Below are 10,149 nucleotides of genomic sequence, written 5' to 3'. Positions count from 1 at the left end.
GTTTGACCTCACTGTGTGTCGGACACATGAACTTGCGTTCGGTTACACTGCAGAGCTGCAATGAATGCTCCCACACATTTTCCATTTGCACAAGTGTGGGTATATTCATACACTATATTTCTATCAGTGCAATTGGGACAAAGGATGTATGCTTTCTAAATATTAATGGTTATGGTCCAATTATGCCCTCACCAGCATCATACAGTGCCTATGTCCCTGCACACCTGCTGACAGAGTGTGCCATCAGCCATCTCTATGTTTGACAATCTGATGAGGGGAAAATGGCATTATGATTTTACTTTACTACCTATGCATATGTATAGGAGCAATCTTAATTTTCTTTTCTGTGAAAGGGTAAAATCCTTCCCTATTTTTCTATTGGTTTGTTGAGTATTCTGATTTGCAGAAGCCCATTACAGGTTAAGAAATTTTATATTTTTCTGTCATATAAATGGAATATAATGTTCCCAGATTTTTATTTGTCTTCTGACTTTGCTTATGGTGATGGGTGGTTGCTATTATTTTTTTAATTACTATAATTTATTTTTCACATGTTGTTTGATGTTACTGTATTTTTGTGTGTATGGTAAAATATATACATATATAAAACTGACCATTTTAACCATTTTTAAGTGTGAAGTTCTGTGGCATTAAGTATGTTCACATTGTTGTGCAACCACCACCACCTTCCATCTCCAGAACTTTTTCATCCTACAAATTGAAACTCTACACTTATACACTAACTCTTCATTCTCTCCTCACTCAGCCCCTGGCAACCACCATCCTTATGCTGCTGTGTTTTTTAATCATACTTAAAAAGGTATTCCCTACTACTTATCAACATTGTCTCATTTTATTGAGGTAAGTTTTGGCTTTGGTTTCTAGATTTAAATATTTGATGTATCTGTAATTTATTTTTGGTAAAGATATAAAGAAGGCATATAAATTTACTTGTAAATGCAGTTTCCCAATCTCATTACAGATCTGTTCTCTACCGATTTTTATTCCAACCTGGTCATATGAATTTAGATCTATTTTGCAACTTTTTTTTCCCATTCATCTTTCTTTTCAAGAGCAGGCTTCACGCTCTTTTAATTATAAAATCTTAACAATATGTTTTAAATTCTGGGGAAGGTGTTCCTCCCCTATCACTCTTACTTATTTTCCTAGCAATTATTTCTTTATTTTTTAATACAAACTTTATTATCAGCTTGTCTAGTTCCCACAAACATACTCTGTTGGTATTTTGTTGCAATTATGTTAAATGTGTAAATTACTAGAGTGATAATCAATGTCATCAGGATGCTAATTCTTCTTATCCAAGAGGATGGCGCACCTTTTCACTTGTTCATCTTTTGTATCACTAAGGAGTATCTTACATGTTTCTTCATATAAGAGCTTTCACATTTCTTATTAACTTTATTTCTAAAAGTTTATTGTTATTGCTAAAAATAATAGTCTTTCTACCATTATACTGTTTAACTTGTTGTAGATTGTATATATGAAGTCAATTAATTTCTGTGTGTATTAATTTTGTACTTAATCGGCTGATTTCATCTTCTATTTGCTTGTAATATTTTTTCCTCCAATTTTCTTACATATTTCAAATACACAAATATATCACCTGTGAATAATGGCCATTTTTTCTCTTCTCTTCCATATATTTTTGGCTTTTGGCATTAGCTAGTAATTCTGGAACAATGTTAAATACTAGTGGCAATGTTTTATCCTTTCCTTTTACCTAATTTTAATGGAAGAGATTCTTGTGTTTTCTCATTAAACATGACACTGGCCTTTAATTTGAGATTACTCACAGACACGTGTACACACATGCAAACGTGCACACACAAGATTTCATTATGTTAAGAAACTACCGTTATTTTTTTAAATAAATTTATTTATTTATTTTTGCTATGTTGGGCCTTCGTTTCTGTGAGAGGGCTTTCTCTAGTTGCGGCGAGTGGGGGCCGCTCTTCATCACGGTGCACGGGCCTCTCACTATCGCGGCCTCTCTTGTTGTGGAGCACAGGCTCCAGACGTGCAGGCTCAGTAGTTGTGGCTCACGGGCCCAGTTGCTCTGTGGCATATGGGATCTTCCCAGACCAGGACTTGAACCTGTGTCCTGCATTGGCAGGCAGATTTTCAACCACTATGCCACCAGGGAAGCCCTCTACTGTTATTTTTTAAAGGGACTTGATCGAAAATAAATGTTAGATTTTTTTTTAAATGTCTTTTCAGCATCTACAGAGATGATCATGTTTTATATGCAAAAGTATCAGTTATAGTAATAAAATTGCATTGTACTCAGAAAACTGTATTGAGATTTCTGTCTTAAACTATACTTGCATTTTAAAAAAAATAGACCAGAAATTTGTCAATTATTTTAATGTTGTCTGACAGAATCTTTTATTAATATTTAATTTAGGGGGCTTCCCTGGTGGCGCAGTGGTTGGGAGTCTGCCTGCCGATGCAGGGGACGCGGGTTCGTGCCCCGGTCCGGGAGGATCCCGCATGCCGTGGAGCGGCTGGGCCCCTGGGCCATGGCCGCTGGGCCTGCGCGTCTGGAGCCTGTGCTCCGCGGCGGGAGAGGCCGCAGTGGTGAGAGGCCCGCGAACCGCACAAAAAAAAAAAAAAAAAAAAATTAATTTAGGATGTTGCATCAACATTTATGACAGGTCAGTCAGTAGGTTTTTTTATTTGCTCTTTTAATTGTTCTATGATTTTTAAATTTTATTTAAATAATTTGAAAGATTTTCTGCTTTTTCTCTGCTCTTCAACAGTTTACACAGACTTAGACTTACCTATTCTTTAAAGTTTGGGTAGAATTTCTGTCAGTGAATTTTGTTACTGTAATTTCTTTTGTGGTTATATCTTTCATTTATGGTGTTTGCTTTCATTTATAGTGTTGTGTATCTTTTGCCAACCCAGAGGATTTTATTTAATTTTTGTTCCAGCAATGAACTTTATACCTTTAACACATTTAAAAACTGAATCCTCTGTTTCTTTAAATGGTCCCCATTATTTCCTTACTGTAATAATATTCCTAGTGTATTCCCAGTGATAAGCACCTCTCCTCTCTCTTCCACACTGTATTTTAGTTGATTATTATTTTAGTGTTACCCTTTAAAGTTTAAAAATATGTATCCCAATATTATCTTATTTATTCATTTTGAAATGGTTGTCTTGACACAAGACAAAGGCATCAAAATACTCAAGTTATCATTTACCCTTTCTCCTACTGCCTTTGGAGCTTGGGCTGGTTGGGTGTTTTACACAGCATTAGGGTCTGCAACATTCACAGCATATTCTCTAATCATAATTCCCACACTGACTCTAGTCTTGTTTCATTAAATAGATGTAGTGCAATTGCCGTCTTTTTCCCATAATATATTCATTCATCTGTTGGTTTTCTGAAATTTGTCTTCAGCACTTTCTTCAGGACCTGCTAAAAGGACCTACAATGATTTAACAATGTTTGTTCTGCTGCCTTTATAATTAAAAAGCTCTTTGCCTTGGAATAGAATTTTGGCTATACTTCCATTCCATGAGAACTTAGAAAGTACTATTCTACTTTCTTCTAATATTAAAAGTGTATATGGAGAAGGCTAAGGCTTAAAAGCAGTCATGTGTTTTGTTTTGTTATTCCTTTCTCATTAAATGTGGCAATCATCTACATGGATGCAAAGGAACTGTTTTTCTAGTCTTGAAGTTCAATAATTTTGTTAGTATGCTTTTCAATAATTTTGTTAGTATACTTTTCTGTGTCAGTTTTTCCTAGACGATCAGTTTGTAGATTTAAAATTGTTTTTCTTTATGGAATGTTTTCTTTAAATGTATGTTTAAATATTTCCATGGGTTTGCTCTTAAATTATATCTCTTCTGTTTCAGCAATCCTTAATTAACATATGTGATACTATTTCTCCATCAAACTATAGTTATTTTTTAAAATTTTAGATATTGCAAGATTCAGGGGTCAGCAATCTTCCCATCTGTCTTGAGATTTCTCTTCTGCTTGAAGCACTCTCTGTTTCAGAAACTTTCACAAGTTTTATTTACCTACAACTGTCAGCTGATATTTTCTAAATCAAGGTATATCCAAAAATACTGACTTTAACCCTGACAAGTGAATGATGTTTAGTTAGGAATCTGTTCTTGGGTCAAAATCCTTTCCTCTTAGTATTTTGTTGACATTATTACACTGTCTCTGAGGTCCATGGCCAGAGAAGAAAGGTCTAATGCTAATCTTATTTCAATTGTTTAAGTTTATTTTGGAAGCCGAAACAATTTTCACTTTATACTTGGAATGTCAGGATTTCAAAAAGATATGTCTAGGCATCTCTTCACTTTTTAAATTAATCTTTTCTCTACCTAATGAGCTTTTTCAATCTGCAGACTCAAGACTTTATTTTTTATTTTATTTTATTGTGGAGAGAATGCTTAACATGAGATCCACTGTCTTAACAAAATTCTAAATATACAATACATTATTGTTGATTGCAGGTACAGTGTTGTACACAGATCTCTAGAGCTTATTCACCTTGCTTGACTGAAATTTTGTGCCTATTGATTAGTAACTCCCCATTTACTCCTTTTCCAAGTCCCTGGCAACCCCCATTTCACTTTTTGATTCTATGAATTTGACTATTTAAGATATCGCTTATAAGTAGAATCATGCAGTATTTGTATTTTTATGACCAGTTTATTTCACTTAGCATAATGCCCTCAATGTTCATCCATGCTGTCGCATATTGCAGAATTTCCTTCTTTTTTAAGGTTGAATAGCATTCCATTTTATGTATATATCCCACATTTTCTCTATCCATTCATCTGTCCATGAAGATTTAAGTTGTTTCCATATTTTAGCTATTGTGAATAATGCTGCAATTAACATGGGAGTAAAAATATCTCTTTGAGATCCTGATTTCAATTCTTTTGGATAAATACCCAGAAGTGGAATTATTGGATATATGGTAGTTCTATCTGTAATTTTTGATGGTTTTTCATAGTGGCTGCACCATTTTGCATTTCCATCAATAGTGTGCAAGGATTCTATATCCTCACCAAAAGTTGTCTTTTGTACTTTTGATAATGACCATCCTAATAGATGTGAAGTGATGTCTCATTGTGGGTTTGATTTGCACTCCCTGATGATTAGTAATGTTGAGAACCTTTTCATGTACTTGTTGGCCATTTATGTCTTCTTTGGAAAAATGTCTGTTCAGGTCCTTTGCTCATTTTTTAATTGGGTTATTAGTGTTTTTACTATTGAGTTACAGGAGCTCCTTATATATTTTGGATATTAACCCCCTTATCAAATATATAGCTTGCAAATATTTTCTCCCATTCTGCTGGTTGCATTTTTACTCTGTTTATTGTTTCTTTTCCTGTACAGAAGCTTTTTAGTTGGATGTAGTCTCACCTGTTTATTTTTGTTTTTATTACCTGTGCTTTTAGTGTCATATCCATGAAATCGTTGTCAAGACCAATGTCATGAAGGTTTGCTCCTATGTTTTCTTCTAGGAGTTTTACAGTTTCAGATCTTATGTTTAAGTCTTTAATCCATTTTGAGTTAATTTCTGTATATGGTACAAGATAAGGACCCAATGTCATTCTTTTGTATGTGGATATTCAGTTTTGACTCAAGAGAAATTTTCCTTCTTTTATTTAATCATTATCTCTCTTTGAGCTGTTTATTTTTATCTCTTTGGACTGCTGAATCATTTGGTTGTTATAGTTCCTCAAATTACTTTCAGTTTCTAACATTTTTTCTTTCATTATTTCTACTCCTTTGGTACTTTTGTTCTAAATTGTGAAATATTTTTCCAGTTTGTCTATAACATTTAGATTTGGGAAAGTAATTTTGTGCTCTAACTGAACCTCCTTTTAAGCCTTATTACATTTTTGTTAAAATTGTCAACTGGTTTTTCTGCCTGTTCTGCTTCACTGATGTTGACTTGTAGCTTGTAATTCCCCCTAAGTCCACTGTTACTCTTCTTTCGCTGCTCACATTTGTGTACACACCCTCAGCTGCTGGGTCACTTAGAGTCTGCAGAGAAGTGGTAAACCAATAATGTGGGCAGATCTACTTCCTTTCATGCTGACTGGCAGTGAGCAAGCTTACAAACTATTAAGTCTCTGTCAAGGCAGAAGGATGAAGCATTTTATATATATGTAGTCTGTAAACTGCTGTTCCTCAAAATTAGTCCTTCAACAAAAAAATAAAAGTTATCTACATAGACCATATTCCACAGCCTGAACCCTGTACTGGTTTCCCTTATACACCCCTCACTGAAGCCAGCCCCATCTTCTGCATATAACATGTCTTCTATAAATAGTAAATTCCCTGTTCATGGCAATGGATAGATTTATACAATAGCTAAATCTTCAAGCAATCCTGTGCAAACAGCTTAAAAAGAGGAAGCCCTGTCACATGCATTATCCCATGTCATCCTTACAACAGCCCTGTGAAGCATAGGCAATGCCCCTCCCTCACAAAGGAGGAAACAGAGGCCCAGAGAGTTAGCCATTGTCTCCTGTTAAAATGGAGAGGCTGTCGTGTGGCTCTGGCTTAGCCTGAGGTTAAACCTCGGGTCTGTGCACCACACCCTCCCTTCCCATGTTTCCAGGACAGCTAGAGAAGCGGTCAGTGTCTGTGACTCAGACTGCAGAGAAGTGGCACTGAGACCACAAGTGAGTACTTTACAAAAACTACCACAGGAAACTAATTTCAAGCATAATAGAGAACGTTCAAACTTATCTAGTAAATTAAATACAAAAAATTACCACAAGATACCATGCTGGTCTGACAGCCTGACGAAGATGAAAACCACTGACCTTGCTCAGTGCTGGTGGGAGTGTAATGACAGGCGTTCTCAGTCCCCACGAGTGGAAATAAAATGTTAACAATTTTGTGAAAAAACACTTGGATGTGTGTATCAAAGAACCTTTAAAGGGCTGTTTAAAATGTGACGTGATAATTCTAATTCTGGGGTTTCATCTGAAATGAGGTCAAAGATTTATGAAGCATGTGGTTTGTTTCAGCATGATTTAAGATTAGAAAAAGTTGAAAATAAATTATATATCTAACATAAAGAAAAAAATATGTAAAGAAAAATAATCCCACAGAAGAAAAAGGTCTGGAAGGAGTTGTGACAAATTGCTTGAGTTGGCTACTTCATGGATGGAAGTGTGGATAGGTATATATTTTTATACTTACATGTTTTAAAATTTTTCTATCATGTGTCATTTGATCATCAGATCAAATATGACAGGCCCCGGCCTGGCCTGCTGGAGGCTATAACAGAGTAAGGAACAGCACATAGGATCACGTATGTGCAGTAAGGCAGGAAGGTCCTCTTGTTGTAGTAGGGAGATCCTTGAATGCTGATAGGGCAAAAGATCAGAATAGAATAAAAGAACCTACAAGATAGCAAATAAGCACATGAAAAGGTATTCAACATCATTTGTCATTAAGGAAATGCTAATTAAAACAACAATAAGATACCACTAAGAATGTATTAGAATGACTAAACCCAAAAAGCTGACAAAACCAGTTGCTGGCAAGAACATGGTGCAAAAGGAACTCTCCTCCATTGCTGGTAAGAATGCAAAATGGTACAGCTGCTTTGGAAGAGTTTCACAGTTACTTACAAAGTCAGACATGTTCTTTATCATGTGATCTAGTGTTTGCGCTCCTAGGTATTTACCCAACTGATTTTAAATTCTGCCCACATGAAAACCTACCCATAAATGTTCGTAGCCACTTTATTCATAATTGCCAAAAACTGGAAGTAACTAAGACATCCTTCAAATCTGTGAATATGTAAACAAACTTTGGATGGAATAGAATGAAGTATTATTTAGCAATAAACAAAAATGAGGTTATCGGGGGTACAAAAACATGTGAATCTTCAATGCACATTGCTAAGTGAAAGAAGACAGTCTGAAAAGACCACATGCTGTGTGATGTCATTATATAGAGACAAGAAAGAGTGGTTGCCAGGGATTTGGAAAGGGAAGATAGTTGAATCATAGGGTATCTTTTAGTGTAGTGACACTATTCTGTTTGATTCCATAATGGTGAATACATGAAACCATGCATGAATTTGTCAAAATTCATGGAACTTTACAGCACAAAGAGGAACCTTATGTATAAAAATGTTCAAAAATCATTTGGGAAGTCAGGGACTTACAGGGTTGCATGTAGACTGTGACAAAAGAAACTCACTGTATTACAAATGTATGACACAACCTCACCGAAGAGAGTGGGGAGAAAAAGTGCTGACCTAAGTAGTTTCCGAAATGAGTATATATTGTAAGACTGAGGCAAAGGAAATGTGCATAAGCACTGTACTCTAGATGAAAGTGTTGTTTTCTTTCAAGATACGGGTTAACACACCTGAAACTACCATACACATATATGGAATTAGAAAAGAATTGAATGGTAGAGGGTGGGTGCAAGAGTTCTCACTGTTAAAGCAGGAAGTTACATATAAGCAAGGGTAGAAGGCTAAAATGATCCATAGGTAATGGATTAGAGTTGGAGACATCAGTACCAACTCATGTTTAGCTTCATATAGAGGGGTACATACAAAAATATTTATAGACCTGTTAATATCTATAAATATAGACACGTATATAGTATATGTACTTACAAATTTCCTTGCTCTTTCAGCCAAGAAGATCTGGAAACAATGACTCCCTGGTAGCACCTAACACTCATATCTTGGTTTCTAATACTATTCTCCAATAAAAGGAAAAAGGACTCCTTGGAGAAATGGCTTATTCTTGAGTCAGGGAATATACAAGATGAGAGCCTGGAACACCTTATTGTGCCCCCCAAAAAGGACATACTAAAACACATACACACACAAACACACACACACACACACACACACACACACACACAAAGTGATTGGATAAATAAATAAATGTGTAATAATAGACTAATTTCCTCTGCAGAAAAATCTCAAGTAATATATGCAGATACTCCACATAAAAGAAGGCAAAGTGAAACTGTCCCCTCCTTAAGTGAGGGCTGTGCATAATGACTTCCTTCCAAGGAGTACAATATGCAAGGGGGCAGGGAGAATAAAAGTAGAGGAACCAAAAAACCCTGATCACTCAGCCAGGTGATCAAGGCTAAGCTCAACAGTGATAAGCTATGTGGATAATATGTACCCTTAATATGATGTAATGAGAATGGCTTTACCTCTGCAGTCTTCCTCCTAAAAACCCATATGCTTAGTCTAATCCTGAGAAAAACATTAGTAAAATCACAACCGAGGAACATTCTGGAAAATATCTGATGAGTACACCTCAAAAATGTCAAGGTCATCAAAAACAAGGAAAGTCTGAGAAATTGTCACAACCCAGAGAACCTAAGGAGACACAAAAACTCAATGGAATGTGCTGTCCTGGATGCCATCCTGGATATAGGTAAAATTAAAGCAAGATGAATAAAGTATGGACATTAGTTGATAATAATGTACAAATATTGGTTCATTTTCTTGTGACAAGTATACCATATTACAGTAAGATGTTAATAATAGGGGAAACTGCCTATGGGGTATATGGGAATGCTATGTACTATCTTCACAATTTTTTCTGTACATCTAATACTATTCTAAAATAAAAATATATTAATAAAAAAATCACATTATCACGTATTTAATTAAGTGACAGTTTATACATAAAATGTTTAATTTTAAAAAATTATGAATTATTTGTTTATTTTTTGTTTTTAATCGATTGCATTGGGAGACTGACCTAAGAAAACATTAATAAGATATATGTCAGAGAATGTTTTGCCTATGGTTCTCTTCTAGGAGTTTTATGGTATCATGTCTTATACATGTCTTTAAGCCATTTTGAGGTTGTTTTTTGTATATGGTGTGAAGGAGTGTTCTAACTTCATTGATTTACATGCAGCTGTCCAGCTTTCCCAACACCACTTGCTGAAGAGACTGTCTTTTCTCCATTGTATATTCTTGCCTCCTTTGTCAAAGATTAGCTGACTGTAGGTGTGTGGGTATATTTCTGCGCTCTCTATTCTGTTCCATTGATCTATGTTTCTGTTTTTGTGCCAGTACCATGCTGTTTTGATTACTGTAACTTTGTAGTATTGTATGAAGTCTGGAAGATTATGCC

Source organism: Leucopleurus acutus (genome assembly GCF_964270905.1).
Source record: "Leucopleurus acutus genome assembly, chromosome: 1".
Classification (NCBI taxonomy): Eukaryota; Metazoa; Chordata; class Mammalia; order Artiodactyla; family Delphinidae; genus Leucopleurus; species Leucopleurus acutus.
The sequence above is the reverse complement of the archived record's forward strand: the minus strand, read 5'-3'. Positions refer to the sequence as shown.